The sequence below is a fragment of the Eutrema salsugineum genome, unplaced genomic scaffold (assembly GCF_000478725.1).
Source record: "Eutrema salsugineum unplaced genomic scaffold, Eutsalg1_0 scaffold_26, whole genome shotgun sequence".
Classification (NCBI taxonomy): domain Eukaryota; kingdom Viridiplantae; phylum Streptophyta; class Magnoliopsida; order Brassicales; family Brassicaceae; genus Eutrema; species Eutrema salsugineum.
Genome location: NW_006256783.1, coordinates 16,598 through 35,389, shown reverse-complemented (window position 1 = coordinate 35,389; position 18,792 = coordinate 16,598). Strand labels below are relative to the sequence as shown.

The 18,792-nt window shown below is 44.0% G+C and overlaps 2 non-coding genes across 2 annotated transcripts; both read right to left on the bottom strand.

Moving 5' to 3' along the window:
• Positions 1 to 364: 364 nt before the first annotated feature.
• Positions 365 to 471, bottom strand: LOC112085985. Its single transcript, XR_002899234.1, has one exon. It is a non-coding gene; the product is annotated as a small nucleolar RNA R71 (small nucleolar RNA).
• A 15,536-nt stretch (positions 472 to 16,007) lies between these two features.
• On the bottom strand, positions 16,008 to 16,114 carry LOC112085968. The gene has a single exon (XR_002899217.1). It is a non-coding gene; the product is annotated as a small nucleolar RNA R71 (small nucleolar RNA).
• Positions 16,115 to 18,792: the final 2,678 nt, after the last annotated feature.

The following is an 18,792-nucleotide window of genomic DNA, read 5'->3' as shown; positions in this document are numbered from 1 at the left end:
GGTCTTTGTTGGAGAAAACGACTGAGCTAATGCACATCAGTATAGAGCCGGGATCCAAGCACCACCTGTGCAAAACAACAACTTCGAAATTAAAGCTTCCCTGCTCAATATGGTGCAAAACTCCAAGTTTCACGGTTTTCCCAAGGACGATCCTTTAGAGCACCTAGATCAATTTGATCGTGTCTGCGACCTCACAAAGATAAATGGGGTATCAGAAGACAGCTTCAAGCTACGCTTGTTCCCATTTAGTCTTGGTGATAAAGCGCATAAATGGGAGAAAAATCTTTCAAGGGGAACTATACAAACATGGGAACAATGCAAACTCGCCTTCCTGTCCAAGTTTTTCTCCACATCAAGAACAGCTAAGCTGAGAAATCAGATCTCAAGCTTCACACAACACACCAATGAAAGCTTTGGTGAGGCTTGAGAGAGATTTCGAAGCTATACCAACCAATGTCCACACCACGGTTTCTCGGAGGCTTCCCTTCTAAGCACTTTATACCGAGGTGCACTTCCAAAGATAAGGAACCAACTTGATACAGCATCAAATGGGAACTTTCTTGGAAAGAAGATAAACGCAGCAATGGAGCTTGTTGAGAATCTTACGATGTCAAATGATACTTATGGTGAGGATTTCGACAGAGCTAACCGATCTGATGGGTCTAGTAAAGAGTTGCGAACGGAAGAAGACATCAGGGAGCTACACAACAAGCTTGACAAAGTACTTGTGGCTACACAAAAACCAATTACACTTTGTGGGAAAGTTTGATGAGCAAGGACCAAGCTTTGACAATGTGAACGAGGATGGTCTCACACAAGAAGAGATCAACTATATTGGGAATCAACAAAGATATCAGAGGTTTAACAACTTTGGGAACAATCAAAACCTCTCTTACCACAACCCCCACTGTAGCAAATCCTCAAGATCAGGTGTACCCTGCTCAACAACACCAACAAATCTATGCTCCTAAAGCTCCATTTCAGAACAGTTTTCAGCCCAAGCAACAGTTCAGTTGGCAACAGCAAGGCTATTGAGAGCAAAATCAACCATCTCAGTGCAACACTTACAACAGCCAACCGCAGCAACAAAAGTTTTCACCAGGGTTCAATCCACAGCCGATGGGTCAGCAGCAACAACAGCAGGCACCGGTTCAGAATCAGATGGGACCTGACATGTGTGGGCTTATACAGCAGCTGTTACAGAGTCAGCAAAGGGTTGAGAGTCAGTACGCGTCCATGCAACAAGATATCAGGGAGCTTAAACAGAATCAAGCTTCCATATCATCAAGAGGACCAGCTTTACCTGGAAAGCCGGAACCAAACCCCAAGGAATATTTGATTTATAGTCTTTAGCTATACTTTGCAAAGAAAAATACTTTGTTCAAATAAGATCTTGTCCTAAGACAAGTATTTTTTGAAATCATCCTATTCTCTCTAGCATGTTTTTCATCACTCCAAAGCTCTTCTGGTTCGAATGCTTGTGTTTTATGCTTTCCTCCTTTGCTCTTAAGTGGTGTAGCTTCATAGAAAATTTCTTTGTCGATATTTGCAAAAGAAACTCTCCGGTTGGGCCAATACATGATGGCTCCAAGAGTTGGTAAGAAAGGCCATCCAAGGATAACTGGATATGACAGGTGCTAGGCAGGTGCTAGGCAGTCTCCAATCTTTAGAGGAATGTCTTGGGCTATCTGATATGTCTATATCTTACATCATTTAGGTTGCATTATAGAGTCCTCATCATGTGTTTTCTCATGTTAATTGAGTCTTTAGGCGTCAAAATAGGATTTAGGGCTTGCATTAGGTCCCAAAGAGTTTTGCATGTTTTGAAGTCTTTATCAGGAGCTTTGGAGACCAATTGGAGCCTAAGAAGAGGAACAGAAAGAAAACGGTGAAGAAAAGGGTCAAAAAGGGTGAAAACCGCTTGGAGGAATTTCTCGGCCAAATCTCGTACCGGCTGGTCGGAAACCTCGACCAAAATGTTTACCGGACGCTCATTACCGGCCAAAAACCTTACCGATCGGCCAGAATCGAGTATCGAGTGCAAAAATACCACGGGATAAGTTTTTGACCAAGGCAAGGATTTTTACGACCAAAAAGCTTACCGCGGTACACAGCCATCAGCCATCATGGCGGACGGAGCCCCTCCTGTCCGAACCAGCTTACCCGGTCTTCATCAAAGTTCGAGATCCATGGAAGTTCTTCTCAGAGCATTTAGAATCGCTCAATTCGGAGCAAAGGTTTGGAAGATAGGGTCTCCGGAGTTCACATCGATCTAAAAGTCTATTTTCCGGTAATTTCAATGCGGCGCAAAGATGTGAAATCCAGGAAGCCTTCCACTCCCCAAGCTCCGATGGTTTCTTCACCAAAGTTCGAGCTCATTGAGTCATCTTGACTGTGGAACTGGTCCCAGAGCAATTGGAGTCGTGTGCTGAAAGGTATCGCTTCCGGAAGGTGACATGGTCGATACAAGCCTAAATGAGTTGCGACACGCGCTAAGTGTTTTCACAAGCCTCGGTATCTTTACCTTGGCATCACTCAAGTCGAGGCTCATATCTTGGAAGTATTTTGGACCAGACCTCGTCCCAAAGCCTTGGCATGATAAGATCAAGGCATGCATACATAAGAACTGAAGCTGGAAACGACTAAGTGTTGAGAGTACACCTCGGTGTAATGACCTCGGCGTGCATGCCAGACTGTGTTCTCCCAAACACCTCGACATCATGACCCCTCGACATTTTATCCCGAGGTCCCTTGTCACGAACCCAGAATCAAGAACAGAATGGCTTAAGAACACACACGGGAGGATGGATCAAAGACTAGGATTCTTGACGTGTTCTTCACGAGATCTTCACCTGGATCCTGACTCACGTGCACACCTCGGCATGAAGACCTCGGCTTCACTTTCCGACACACCGTGGCACTCACCCATCAACCCAAGGAAGCGGTTCAGTACCCGGTTTGTTCCGGGCTGACCCGCAACACTTTCCCTTTGCTATAAATACATTTTGAGACTAAAAACCTAGTTATCTTATCTCTTATCTGTTTTTAGCTTTAAGAACTTGCCTCTTTTGTGAAACTGGATTAATCTAATCCGATATCTCGTTTTTGCATCAGAATCTTGTTCTTTCTTTATTTCTTTTATCATCCAAACATCAAACTCCTTATCATAACATTCTTCTCGACCTTTAACCCTGGTGTTATTCACACGGCCGAGCTTGAACTATTGGGACTCGGACTGAAGCCGTTCATCACTCAAATGAAGAACAAGAAAGAGTTCCAAGGGCCGCTGCATGTACCATCATTGGGTGCATTCTTTGCCATTCAAATGCTCACTTATCGGCACAATGTATGGTGCAACCGCAAGAAGCGAGGAGCAAGAAGACTTCAGAACGGTTGGATAGTCACCAAGATCCTGAGGGCTCAAGGGTTTATATTCCCTGATTCACCAAAGAAGCCGAATCTCATTGATGAGTTATACCTAAGCAAAAGTGGTTTCTTCGGAGGCAAGTCAGGGGACAAATGGGTTTACAACTTCACCCTACTGCATAGAGACGGCATGCAGGTTCTCCTGCCTCACCGAAGCCTCACCATGCTCGACAAGCAGTGTAACGTCTCATTCTACGTTCTCAAAGACCAGTTGTATAACCCAGCTTTCGACCCACCAACACGCAAATGCACCAAGGCAGCACCTAGCAAACCCGAGAACACTAATGGCCCGGAAGATTGTGATAACGAGGAGCAGAGACACTATGAGAGAAGGATCGGAGCAGGCCGCTATCACTTTGATCCGCAAGTGTGGGGTGAGCCTGAATACCACACCAAGAAGCTGTACTCGCGATTAAACACCCTCCAAAAGTGGTGTAAGTGGCAAGACAAAACCATCCACGCATTGGTGGATTGTGTGAGGCATTTGAAGAAGAAGGTAAAGTAGCTCACGAGGCCATCCTCACCGGATAAGAACTCAGCGACCTCAACCGCACCGATTACAGAAGAAGGAGTTGGAGAAAGCTCAAACGCGAGGAACCCGGAGTTTCCACCAGGCAAAGAAGACTGGATCGACCCAGCCACGGCTTTCCTGCCTGAACCCTCAGAAAGCAGCCCACCACGTCTGCCCAGTCCCTCATGCTCAACATCGAATCCCTCGCACTACTTGGGATCCAACCTCTCCGACTAAGGTATCGACTTCAACCCTTGTACATATGCATCTTGTATATATCATCTTGCATTCGTTCAGTTTGTCTTTTCACTTCTCTCACACGCTTTTATAACACAAGGGACTGTGTTATCTAAGTGTGGGGAGGAGCTTTGTGTTTTCTGATCTGGTTTTCTTTGTTCTTATTTGACTTTTGCATTCTTGAGTCTCATTTAGCTTAATACATGTGATAAATTACATCATTCTAGTTGCATCTCGCATTTTAAGATCGAGTCTAGTTGCATCATGTAGGATTGCATCAGTGCAAGGAGCAATGATAGATTTTTTCCTAGAGAGTAAATCACTTGAGAACTTGAACTAAATATGCTTGTGAAACTCATTATGTGCTTGTAAAGCTTGAAACGATTTGAATCTGAGAAACAAGTCTGAAATACACTCAACTCTAGCTAAGTGATAACCTTGAACTTGAAATGTAAATATCTTTTGATGCATTGCTTGAATAGGCTTGTGGATACCGATATACATACTTGAGCTAGAATCGTTGTTTTTACCACCCTCCTTCCTTAGCTCAAGTAGCTGAATCCGCATCATGGATCAGTTCCCTCACCTTGAACCCATCTTTCTTTCGAGCCAATGTTTGTGTGTGAATTGTAAGGCCACCTTGGACTGAACTTGGCAGAAAGTGTTAGGTTTAGAGCGACAAGGGCATGGCTCATTGAGTGATATGTTCCAACATCAAGGAACCAAGAGTATTGGTGAGAAATAAGTGTGGGGGAAAAGACTTGTTGGTGAGTGGAAAAAGGTGAGCTGAGTGGAAAAGTGAGAGTGGAAATAGCTAGGGGAATGAATGAAAATGAATTAAGTCTTGGATGTGAAAAGATAAGCTCTGAAATGAAAAGAAGCCAAAGGCTCAAGTGCTCTGAAATGAAAATGAAAGAGGCTATACGTTATAAAAGAAAAGAGCTGTGTGAATAAGTGAAAACCAAGGCTTGAAAATAAAAAAAAAAGGCGAGTCCCCTAGTGAAAAGAAAACGATTGTGAAGAGTGAGGATTCTGAGAGGGTGAGCAAGTGAGAAACGCTTTGAGTGGAGTGTGGGGTGTGATGAGTCTTGCCCTTGTATGCATCGGTTGCTTTTTACCTTTAGCATTCTGCCGAAGTTTGGTTGTTCATTGAGAGATCCCTTGTTGCGTTGCACCCGCTTGAATATTGAGAGATCATTTTTATCTCATGACCTTACCCTAGCCAAGCCAGCCTATTTGAACATTGCATCATTTGATTCACCGGTTACGAACTTAATGAATATGAAAGAGTTGAATGTGATAATGACTTGTGGAGATTCCGTGCTTTAGTTGGAAAATATCTGAGTATAGCTTTGCATTGCATATTTGAGCATGAATCCGAGTTCTCTTTGTGGTCACTTCTCTCTAAAAAGGAAATATGAGCTCCATCTGCATTACAACCTCTCTCTCTCATTTGTTCTTTTTGCTTGAGGACAAGCAAAGGACAAGTGTGGGGGAGTTGATATGTCTATATCTTACATCATTTAGGTTGCATTATAGAGTCCTCATCATGTGTTTTCTCATGTAAATTGAGTCTTTAGGCGTCAAAATAGGATTTAGGGCTTGAAGTCTTTATCAGGAGCTTTGGAGACCAATTGGAGCCTAAGAAGAGGAACAGGAAAGAAAACGGTGAAGAAAAGGGTCAAAAAGAGTGAAAACCGCTTGGAGGAATTTCTCGGCCAAATCTCGTACCGGCTGGTCGGAAACCTCGACCAAAATGTTTACCGGTCGCTCATTACCGGCCAAAAACCTTACCGATCGGCCAGAATCGAGTATCGAGTGCAAAAATACCACGGGATAAGTTTTTGACCAAGGCAAGGATTTGTACGACCAAAAAGCTTACCGCGGTACACAGCCCTCGGCCATTTTCCTTACCGCGGGAAGGTTTTTACGACCAAAAGTTGTCCTTGCCCGTACAATTCAGAAATCAGCAATCCGGGGAACCTTCCGGTCCAAATCAGTTGGCGAGGTCTTCACCAAAGTTGGAGATAATCAAGCAAAGATTCCAGAACAGTGGAAAGAAAGATATGGCTTCCGGAGCATTCACCAGCATTGCGCGTACCCAAGAACTGAACGGCGAACTTCAAAGATCATGGCAGACGGAGCCCCTCCTGTCCGAACCAGCTTACCCGTTCTTCATCAAAGTTCTAGATCCATGGAAGATCTTCTCAGAGAATTTGAAATCGCTCAATTCGGAGCAAAGGTTTGGAAGATAGGGTCTCCGGAGTTCACATCGATCTAAAAGTCTATTTTCCGGTAATTTCACTGCGGCGAAAAGATGTAAAAACCAGGAAGCCTTCCACTCCCCAAGCTCCGATGGTTTCTTCACCAAAGTTCGAGCTCATTGAGTCATCTTGACTGTGGAACTGGTCCTAGAGCAATTGGAGTCGTGTGTTGAAAGTTATCGCTTCCGGAAGGTGACATGGTCGATACAAGCCTAAATGAGTTGCAACACGCGCTAAGTGTTTTCACAAGCCTCGGTATCTTTACCTTGGCATCACTCAAGTCGAGGCTCATATCTTGGAAGTATTTTGGACCAGACCTCGTCCCAAAGCCTTGGCATGATTAGATCGAGGCATGCATACGTAAGAACTGAAGCTGGAAACGACTAAGTGTTGAGAGTACACCTCGGTCTAATGACCTCGGCGTGCATGCCGGACTGTGTTCTCCCAAACACCTCGACATCATGACCCCTCGACATTTTATCCCGAGGTCCCTTGTCACGAACCCAGAATCAAGAACAGAATGGCTTAAGAACACACACGTGAGGATGGATCAAAGACTAGGATTCATGCATGTTCTTGACGTGTTCTTCACGAGATCTTCATCTGGATCCTGACTCACATGCACACCTCGGCATGAAGACCTCGGCTTCACTTTCCGACACACCGTGGCACTCACCCATCAACCCAAGGAAGCGGTTCAGTACCCGGTTTGTTCCGGGCTGACCCGCGACACTTCCCCTTTGCTATAAATACATTTTGAGACTAAAAACCTAGTTATCTTATCTCTTATCTGTTTTTAGCTTTTAGAACTAGCCTCTTTTGTGAAACTTGATTAATCTAATCCGATATCTCGTTTTTGCATCAGAATCTTGTTCTTTCTTTATTTCTTTTATCATCCAAACATCAAACTCCTTATCATGACTAGCTACACGTCTTGCAAAGGACTTAGTGAGCTCGTTATGATTAGTGAGTAGTCGTTTAAGCGGCTTTAGATAGGTAGATTAGGGTGATTTCAAGGTGGATTAATGGGTTTAGGTGTCTAGTCTTGCATGTTTCATTCCTTAACCGAAGAGATCTCTAGGCTGGATCCAAGCACATCACTTGAGGTTCAGATCTGAGACATATCTTGCATCAAAAGTGTTTGTAGAAATGTCTGAACCACTCGGTTAAGGGTTTAAGAGTCTTTCATCGCGAGAGCGATAATTTGTTCTCTTAAATGACATTTTTGAACCAATTCTTATTGCTGACTGATTTATGATTCTCAAAAGGGATTTTGGTATGAAAAAGGATCAGTTTAGATGTTTAATACTTTCATGAGAAGATTAACATGCCTTGAGTTCAAAGTTAAATGAAATCGCTTGATAACATGATTCATCAACCCATTAGTCTAGCTTGGAAGCACCCGAGTCAAATATCCTGTCTAAGGCTTCTGCCTTTATCATTCATTATCATCATCTGAATCACCTGTTTGTTGTTTGCATCTTGATCAGTTTGAATCTCTGCTTTTACTTAACTTTATTGCTTATTTGCCCGTTAATCATCGTCACCAAACTTTTACTTTCTTGTCTTGACTTAAGTGAGCAAATAACATAGGCTAGTGTCTCGTTTACAAGCTTGGTTTGACACCCCTTATACTACTCTGACAAGGGGATTGATAACCCTTCTGAGAGCTGGAAAACTCTTAGTTATCACTATCCCTCTTGGAATTGCACTTGAATCATCTGCTAGCTAATCTCTGTCCTGGTACTTGAAATGTGTTTAATGCCAAGTCTCAAAGCAGTAGCTGTGGACATCATTTTAATGCAAGCTCCAAAATGACAAAGAACATTGACAAATCTTTCAGAAACTTGGTGATGTGAACTCAGGGAGAGAGAGAGTGATTCCCCGCGGGTGGAGGCGTCGCGGCCGTGGGTGAGATCTTCGCGGCCGTGGTGGGAGGCTCCGAGTGCCGTCCAGCTTCTCCCTCTTGCTCGTCCAGGGTGTCTCCAGGGCTATTCAGGATGTCCATTGTAGGATCTCTTGCATCATAATTGGTTGATTCTTCTTCTTCTTGTTGATTAAGTGCAAAAGAATCCTTCTTATGATTCTCAAAGATCTTCTTCACCATAAGGTTTGTGTCTCCTTGGCACTTAGAGAGATACTTTATGTCAGAGCTGGTTTCCTTGGTCTTGTGCTCAAGCTTGCTTAGTCGAAATTCAATCTGTTGAAGTTTATCATCTGTCTTTCCTCTGTACCATGAAGAAAACTCATTGGCTTCCTTGGTCTCTAGATTGGCAACTTTGGCATCAATAGAACCGTGAAAGATATCATACTTCTGCTTTGGTTGATCTTCCTCAGAAGCTTTTATCTTCTCTTTAAGGGCAGAAAGATCCTTGGAGTTCAGCTCTTCCAGCGATTTCACATGAATGGTGAGATGCTCTTGTACAAGGTGGCTTTAGTAACAACTTGGAAGTCAAGGTACTGATTCAGCATAGCTTATAATGGATAAAGTTGGAGCCTAAATCGATCACTCACATTGTTCTGGTGCAGAATTTGATGAGGTAAAGGATGAGATGGTGATCGATTAACCAGGGGTGGCAAATAGGGTTCATCTTGGTGGGTTAGAGTTCGCGATCCTGATAGACACAAGAGTAATGCACTCAAGTACGGTTATCAATCGCCTTGTCAATGTAGTATAAGAGGTTATCAGTCCATTGTGTGGTTTAGACACTAAACTATTTGATATCTTCCTAATCCAAGCAATCAGGTTAAGTTTGATGGTAACAAGTGACAAATGAAGCTAAAACAAGCTTAAACAAGTAATTAAAGATGAACGAAAACAAGCAAATATCAAGTGATGATGGTATGAATATGATAAAGGCAAGGTCCTAGATATGATCGTTGATTAGGGTGCAACAATGCTAAACTAGAGAGCTAATGACAAACAATCTTTCCCATGCTTCCCCTAGACTCTCATTGTAGAGTTGAGTGAAGCTTGAGATTTGATTCCTCAACTTGGCTGTTCTTGATGTGGAGAAGAACTTAGAGAGGAAAGCCAGCTTACATTTTTCCCATGTTTGAATGGATCTTCTAGGTAAGTTCTTTTCCCATTGGTGAGCTTTGTCTCCCAAGCTGAAAGGAAACAGTCTTAACTTGAAGCTAACCTCTGAAACCCCATTAATCTTTTCAGATCACAGACTCTATCAAACTGATCCTGGTGCTCAAGTGGATCCTCCATAGACAGTCCATGGAATTTTGAATTCTGCACCATATTGAGAAGTGATGCCTTTACTTCAAAATTGTTGTTTTTGACTGGAGGAGCTTGGATTCCTGCTCGGTATTGATGTGCATTAGCCCTGTCATTTTCTCCAACAAAGATTGGAGGTGACTCTTGACGCCTAGGAGGTTGTGGGTGGGGCTGATGTGAGCCTGATGCTCATTTTTGGCCTCCTGATTCTGACTCACCTAAGCCTGGTGCTCATTTTTGGCCGCCATATTCTGGTTCACAAATGCTTGTTGTTCATTTCTATCCGCCTGAGCTTGGTTCACTTGAGCCTGGGGCTCAGCTGGATTCACTTGCTGATCCATACCCAACCTCTCAAGATGTGCTGCCCTTTCCCTTTCTCTTCTTGCCCCTCTCTCTACCAGGTTGATGTTGTCAATGAAAGGCTCAGCAGGTTCAGAACTTCTGCTTCTAGTCCTTGGTCTATGTGACATAAACCTGAAACTATATCACTTGAAAGTTTAATCAGTAAAACAAAAAGAAAACACTTGATCGCAAGAAAACAATCAAAGAATAATGCTAAATCCACACTATGGCAGAGAGATATCGCCACCGGGAGACACTCCTGTCTCGCATGTATTCAAGAGCCGATCCGATGAGTTTCAAAGATTTGGTGGGACGATGCCTTTCCATCTCGAATCAGTTTAGAGAGCCTTTATGAATGTGTTAGATATTTGAGTGCTATTTCCAGAACACCTGAGGTCACCCAATTTGGAGCTGTGGTCGGAAAGATATCGTCTCCGGAATAAACGTTGGTCTAGAAGCTGTTTTTCTGCCGTTCCGATGCGATGCAAGTATGAGCAATCCGGGGAGCCTTCCACTTCCCCAGCTCCGACGGTTTCTTCACCAAAGTTTGAGCTAAATGAGTGATCTTGATCGTGAAGTTGGTTTCAAGTCATTTGGAGTTGTGTGCTGAAAGTTATTACAACCGGGAGACAAGCAGGTTCGTACAGGCCTAAAGAGTTGTGATACGCGCTAAGTGTTTCAACGAGCCTCGGCATCATTACCTCGATATTTCTTAAGCCGAGGCTCATTCCCTGAAGCTCTTTGGACCAGACCTCGTGATGAATCCTTGACAAATCAAGGCCGAGGCATGCGTGCTGAAGAAGCAAAGCTGAAAATGACTAAGTGTTGGATCTAAACCCCGGCCTCAAAACCCCGGCGTTGCATGTCGGACTTCATCTGCCTTGACCCCTCGACTACGAAGCCCCTCGGCATGCATGTCACGAACCCAGATTCAAGAACTTGTTGATCTAAAAGAGTGCACGTGAAGATGGATCGAAGACTAGGGTTCATGCATGTTCTTGACGTGTTCTTCATGAGATCTTCATCATGATCTTTGCTCGACATCAAGACCTCGGCTTCACTCTCTCACACACCGAGGTGCTCACCCGACGACCCAAGAAGAGCGTTCAGTACCCGGTTTGTTCTGGGCTGACCCACAACACTTATCCTTCACTATAAATAGTTTTTAGGACCAACAACCTAATCATCTTATCTTTTATCTGTTTTAAGCTTTGAGAACTTGCCTCTTTTGTGAAACATGCTTATTTTTGAAAGGATATCTCGTTTTCACGTAAAGATCTTGTTCTCTTTCATTTCATTCTATCATCATCATCAAAGCTTCTAATCATGACTAGCTTCACATCTTGCAAAGGATCTAGTGAGTTCTTCATGATTAGTGAGTAGTCCGCTTAAGAGGTTTTAGATATGTAGATTGGGGTGCTTTTATGATTGATTAGCAAGTCTAGGGGTCTAGTCTTGCATATTTCATTCTCTAACCAATCAGATCTCTTAGCTGGATCCATGAACATCCCGTGTGGTCCAGATCTAAGACATGTTCTCGCACCAAAAGTGTTTGTAGAAATGTCTGAACCAATCGGTTAGAGGTTTAAGAGTCTTTCATCATGAGAGTGATAGTTTGTTCTTCTTAAATGACTTACTGAACTGAATCTTAAAGCTGACTGATTCATGCTTCTCAAAAGGGATTTTGGTATGAAAGAGGATCCGTTTAGAAGCTTAATACCTTCATGAGATGATTAACTTGTCTTTGAGTTCATGTTAAATGAAGTTGCTTGATAATTTTGATTCATTAACTCGCTAATTTAGCTTGGAAGCACCCGAGTCCTTTATCCTATCTAAAGCCTCTACTTTATCATTCCATATCATCATCTGATCATTTGTCTAGTCTTCTTGTTTGTTATTTGCATCTTGTCTAGTTTAAATTTCATAACTTGCTCCATTTCTGTTCTTTCTTGCATTTCAAGTAGCTTAAACATCAAAACCTTTTCTTGATCATCTTGAATTAAGTTAATAATTATCATAGACTAGTGTCTACCACAAGTTTGGATTCGATACCCTTTTACTACAACTCCAGGGGACTGATACCTCTTTAAAGACCCAAAAGTTTTAGCTATCAATTGTCGCCGTTGCTGGCTTGTAGTAGCATTACTTTCTTGCTTGTTCTTGAGATCAAGTCTTTATCTTTTTTGTTTTACTGATTACTTTTCAAGTTGTGTCTTTTCTTTCACGTGTATGATAACTAGATCTCGCAGCTCAGAACCACCTATTCCCTACGACAATAACATCAACCGGCTAGAAAGGAGGGCACGAGAGAGAGCAGCACACCTTGAACGGTTAGGCATGGCAGAACAGCAACGGATTGAGCAATAGGCTCAAGAAGCCGAGCACCAGGCTCATCTCAATCAGGCCCAGGCCAAGAGGAACGAACAGCAGGCCTATGTAAATCAGCAACAGGCTCAGCGTAATAAGAGGCATTCTCAACAAAATCAGCAACAGGCTAACCGAAATGAGCAGCAAGCACAGAAAGTTCCTCAGCCTCCTCCACCAGCTCAAAGGTAACCTCCACCGGTCTTTGTTGGAGAAAACGACCGAGCTAATGCACATCAGTATAGAGCCGCGATCCAAGCACCACCTGTGCAAAACAACCACTTCAAAGTTAAAGCTTCCCTTCTCAATATGGTGCAAAACTCCAGGTTTCACGGTGATATGTCTATATTTTACATCATTTAGAGTGCATTTTAGAGTCCTCATCATGTGTTTTCCCATGTAAATTGAGTCTTTAGGCATAAAAATAGGGTTTAGGGCTTGCATTAGGTCCCAAAGAGTTTTGCATGTTTTGAAGTCTTTATCAGGTGCTTTGGAAGTCATTTGGAGCTTAAGAAGAGGAGCAGAGAAGAAAACGGTGAAGAAAAGGGTCAAAAATGGTGAAAACCGCTTGGAGGAATTTCTCGGCCAAAAGTCGTACCGGCTGGACAGAAACCTCGGTCAAAAAGCTTACCGAACGCTCATTACCGACCAAAACCCTTACCGATCGACCAAAATCAGCCTGGGTCGAGTATCAGGTGCAGAATACCACGGGTTAAGTTTTTTTGCCGAGGCGAGAAAATTTTACGACTAAAAAGCTTACCGCGGTACATAGCCCTCGGTCATTTTCCTTACCGCGGGAAGCTTTTCTCGACCAAAACCTGTCTTTGCCCGTGCAATTCAAAGATCAGCAATCCGGGGAACCTTCCGGTCAGAATCAGTTGGCGGGGTCTTCATCAAAGTTGGATAGAATCAAGCAAAGATTCCAGAGCAGTTGGAATCATCCAATTCGTACCAGTGAGGAGAAAGATACAGCTTCCGGAAGATGCACCAGCATTACGCGCATCCGAGAACCGAACGGCGGATTCCAAAGATCACGGCGGACGGAGCCTTTCCGGACCAAACTAGCCTGCCCTGTCTTCATCAAAGTTTGAGATCTATGAAGGAACTTCTCAGAACAGTTGTAATCGCTCAGTTCGGAGCAGTGGTTCAAAAGATAAGGTCTCCGGAGTTCACATTGGTTCAAAAGCTTGTTTTCCGATGAATCCGATGCGGTGCAAAGATGTGAAATCCAGGAAGCCTTCCACTTCCCAAGCTCCGACGGTCCCTTTACCAAAGTTCGAGCTTATTGAGTCATCTTGACTATGGAACTGGTCTCAGAGCAATTGGAGTCGTGTGTTGAAAGTTACTGTTTCCGGAAGGCAATATGGTCGATACGAGCCCAAATGAGTTGCGATACGCGCTAAGTGTTTTCTCAGGGCTCGGCGTCTTTACCTCGACATCGCCCAAGTCAAGGTTCATATCTTGGGAGTATTCTGGACTAGACCTCGTGCTGATGCCTCGGGATGTCGGGATCAAGGCAAGCACACGTAAGAAGTGAAGCCGGAAACGACTAAGTGTTGAACGTACACCTCGGTGTAATGACCTCGCCGTGCATGCCGGACTCTGTTCTCCTGAACCCCTCGACTACCAAACCCCTCGGCATTTTATCCCGAGGTCCCTTGTCACAAACCCAGAATCAAGAACAAGACGGCTCAAGAACACACACGTGAAGATGGATCAAAAGACTAGGGTTCATGCATGTTCTTGACGTGTTCTTCACGAGATCTTCATTTGGATCCTGACTCACGTGCACTCCTCGACATGAAGACCTCGGCTTCACTCTCCGACACACCGTGGCACTCACCCATCAACCCAAGAAGGCGGCTCAGTACCCGGTTTGTTCCGGGCTGACCCGCGACACCTAATCATCTTATCTCTTATCTGTTTTTAGCTCTAAGAACTTGCCTCTTTGGTGATACTTGATTAATCTAATCCGATATCTCATTTTGGCATCAGAATCTTGTTCTCTTTTTATTTCTTTTATCATCCAGCATCTAACTCCTTATCATGACAAGCTACACGTCTTGCAAAGGACTTAGTGAGCTCGTTATGATCAGTGAGTAGTCGTTTAAGCGGCTTTCGATAGGTAGATTAGGGTGCCTTCAAGATAGATTAATGGGTTTAGGTGTCTAGTCTTGCATGTTTCATTCTTTAACCGACGAGATCTCTAGGCTGGATCCAAGCACATCACTTGAGGTTCATATCTGAGACATATCTCGCATCAAAAGTGTTTGTAGAAATTTCTGAACCACTCGGTTAAAGGTTTAAGAGTCTTTCATCGCGAGAGTGATAGTTTGTTCTCTTAAATGTCATTTTTGAACTGAATCTTATTGCTGACTGATTCATGCTTCTCAAAAGGGATTTTGGTATGAAAGAGGATCAGTTTAGATGTTTAATATTTTCATGAGAAGAATAACATGCCTTGAGTTCAAAGTTAAATGAAATCGCTTGATAAAATGATTCATCAGCCCATTAGTTTAGCTTGGAAGCACCCGAGTCAAGTATCCTCTCTAAAGCTTCTGCCTTTATCTTATATTATCATCATTCGAACCATTCATTTGTCATTTGCAACTTAGCTTTGTTTAAATCTCTTCTTTTGTTTCATTACTTGCTTATTTACTTGTTAGTTAGTCTAGCTAAAAACCCTTGCTATTCTCTCTTGACTTAAGGCAACAAATGACATAGATAGTGTCTCCATTACAAGTTTGGTTTGATAACCCCTTGTACTACAAGGACAGGGGTATTGATAACCTTTTTAAAGAGTGAAAACTCTTAGTTATCAATTGGCGCCCTTGCCAGCTTGCAGGAGCATTATTCTCTTATTTGTTCTTAAGATCAAGACTTTACTTTCTTTTGTTTTACTGACTCTTTTGCAAGTTCTTGTTTCGATTTCAGGTGCATGAAAACAAGGTCTCGTAGCACAGAACCGCCTTTACCGTACGACAATAACATCAACAGGATTGAGAGGCGAGCTCGCGAGAGAGAACGGCACTTTGAAAGACTTGGAATGGCAGAACAGCAAAGAATCGAGCAACAGGCTCAAGAAGCCGAGCACCAGGCTCAGGCTAATCAGGTGCAGGCAGGAAGAAATGAACAACAAGCCTATGTTAACCAACAACAGGCTCAAAGGAATGAGAGACTTGCTCAGCAAAACCAACAACAAGCTAATAGGAACGAGCAACAAGCCCATCATGTTCATCCGCCACCGCCACAAGCTCAGAGACAACCTCCTCCGGTCTTTGTTGGAGAGAACGACCAAGCTAATGCGCACCAATACCGAGCCGGGATTCAAGCTCCACCGGTTCAGAATAACAACTTTGAAGTCAAAGCTTCCCTGCTCAATATGGTGCAGAACTCAAAGTTTCACGGTCTAGCCGGAGAAGACCCTCTTGAGCATCTAGATCAGTTTGATCGAGTTTGCGACTTAACCAAGATCAATGGCGTCTCAGAAGATAGCTTCAAGCTACGCTTGTTCCCATTCAGCCTCGGTGATAAAGCTCACCAGTGGGAAAAGAACCTCCCGAGGGGTTCTATACAGACATGGGAGCAGTGTAAACTGGCGTTCTTATCAAAGTTCTTTTCCACATCACGAACGGCTAAGCTCAGGAATCAGATCTCAAGTTTCACGCAGCACAACAACGAGAGTTTTAGTGAGGCTTGGGAACGGTTTAGGAGCTATACTAACCAATGTCCACATCACGGCTTCTCAGAGGCATCCCTCTTGAGTACTTTATACCGAGGTGCACTCCCCAAGATCAGAAACCAACTCGATACAGCTTCAAATGGAAATTTTCTTGGGAAAGAGATCAATGCGGCAATGGAACTAGTCGAGAACCTAGCCATGTCTAATGACACGTATGGTGAAGACTTTGATAGAGCAAACCGTACAGAGGGATCTAGTGATGAACAGCATATGAAAAAGGATATAAGAGAGCTTCAGAGCAAGCTTGACAAGGTTTTAATGGCAACTCAAAAGCCAATACACTTTGTAGGCGAGTTTGATGAGCAAGGGCCAAGTTTTGACAATGTTAATGAAGATGGTCTAACTCAAGAAGAGCTGAACTACATAGGGAATCAGCAGAGGTATCAGCGGTTTAACAACTACAGCACTAACCCAAACCTATCATACAGAAAACCGAATGTAGCTAACCCTTAAGACCAAGTGTACCCTGCTCAACAACAACAACAAAGCTATGCTCAAAAAGCTCCTTTTCAGAATACCTTTCAGCCCAAGCAACAGTTCAGTGGGCAACAGCACGGCTACACTCAGCAGAATCAAGCGGCTCAAGATAACAACTTCACCAGACAACCGCAGCAACACAAGTTTCCACCAGGGTTCAATCCGCAGCCGTTGGGTAATCAGCAACAGATTCAGGGAACGGGTCAGAATCAGATGGGAACTGATGTCTGTGGGATCTTACAACAACTGTTACAGGGGCAGCAGAGAGTTGAGAGCCAGCACGCGACTATGCAGCAAGACATCAGGGAGCTTAAGCAAAACCAAGCCTCTACATCATCACGAGGCCCGGCTCTACCAGGTAAGCCGGAGCCGAACCCCAAGGAGTATGTGAACGCCATCACATTGAGGAGTGGTAAGGAATTACAAGCTCAAACGCCTAAGACAAAGCTCATTGAGGCCAATGAGCAATTGGAGGGGGAGGCAGCCTCAGATGATGCGTGTAAAGAAGCGGTTTTTGAGAAGGAACCGATCAAGGACAAAGGAAAAGAGGTAGAAAAGACAACCGAGCTTGAAAAGCCATACGTTCCACCACCACCTTACCAACCCAAGATACCATTCCCAGGGCGTTTCAAAAAGAAAATCTTAGACAAAGCCAAGGCGGTCTTTGAGAAACACATGGAGAACACGCAACTTACCTTACCCATCATAGATGCTTTCTTAGCTATACCTCAGCTTGGGAAATTTCTAAAGGATGCGATCCTCAACAAGACAAAGGAGCTCCAGGGGTATGGTAATACTGAGCCATGAGTGCAGCGCCATAATACAAAGAAGATCTATACCAAGGAAGCTATCCGATCCGGGCAGCTTTACTCTACTGTGTGCTTTAGGTCACTTGAAGTTCTCAAACTGCTTGTGTGACCTAGGAGCTTCTGTGAGCATAATGCTTTACACGGTGGCCAAGAGATTGGGATACAAAAGCTACAAGCCGGCCAAGATCTCTCTTGTATTAGCTGATAGATCGGTTCGCTTACCGGTGGGTTTGCTTGAGGATTTACCTTTGAGAATCGGTGAGATAGAAATCCCCACGGACTTCATAGTTCTTGAGATGGACGAGGAACCATTAGACCCTATCATCTTGGGCCGACCGTTCCTAGCAACCGCAGGAGCCATAATAGATGTGAGAGGAGGTATGATTGAACTACACATCGGTTTCAAGACTATGAACTTCAACGTGAAGGAAATGATGAAGAAACCGACCATTGGAGGTCAAGTTTTCTATGTGGAAGTTATGGAGGAGCTAGCTGATGAGATCCTAGAAGAATTAAACGCAGAAGATCCGTTACAAGTGGTCTTGACATGGGAACAAAGCGAGCACGGGTATTTGAACGAGGAAAGCGAGGTCTACAAGCGACTTTTGGACCAACCGAGGGAACTTGGAGCTGAGGCGAGGTTCTTGGAGCTCAGGAAGAGTGGCCTCGACATACTAGACCGCGAGGGATCCAAGGGAACAGAGGAGACACCTCGGGATATCATGGCCGTGACAGCTTGTGCCGAGGCCAATGGTGAACCGCGCAAGAACAAAGAAAAGGTCGAGGAAGCTGTTCCAGGTCAATGCAGCTTTGATGCCGATTGGAATGAGGCTGACGCACCCCCTGTTGAGATCAAGCCTCTACCAACAGGGCTCAGGTATGCATTCTTGGGTCTAAACTCTACTTTCCCTGTGATCATAAACGATAGCTTGCTTGAACACGAAGAACGTGCATTGCTTAATGAAATAAGAAAATTCAGGAGAGCCATAGGGTATTCCTTGGCTGACATTAGAGGGATCTCTCCTGATATATGTCCCCACAGGATCCACCTAGAGGACCAAGCCATGTCTTCTATTGAGCACCAACGTCGCCTTAACCCGAACCTTAAAGAGGTGGTTAAGAAGGAGATACTAAAGCTCCTTAAGGCATGGATAATATATCCAATCTCTGACTCTCGGTGGGTATCTCCTGTACACGTTGTGCCCAAGAAAGGTGGGATCACGGTGGTGAAAAACGATAAGGATGAACTCATGATAACTAAGGTTTTTAAGGCCTTAGATGGGTTATCAATCCCCTTGTCAGAGTAGTATAAGGGGTGTCAAACCAAGCTTGTAAACCATGGCGGACGGAGCCCCTTCTCAGAGCATTTGGAATCGCTCAATTCGGAGCAAAGG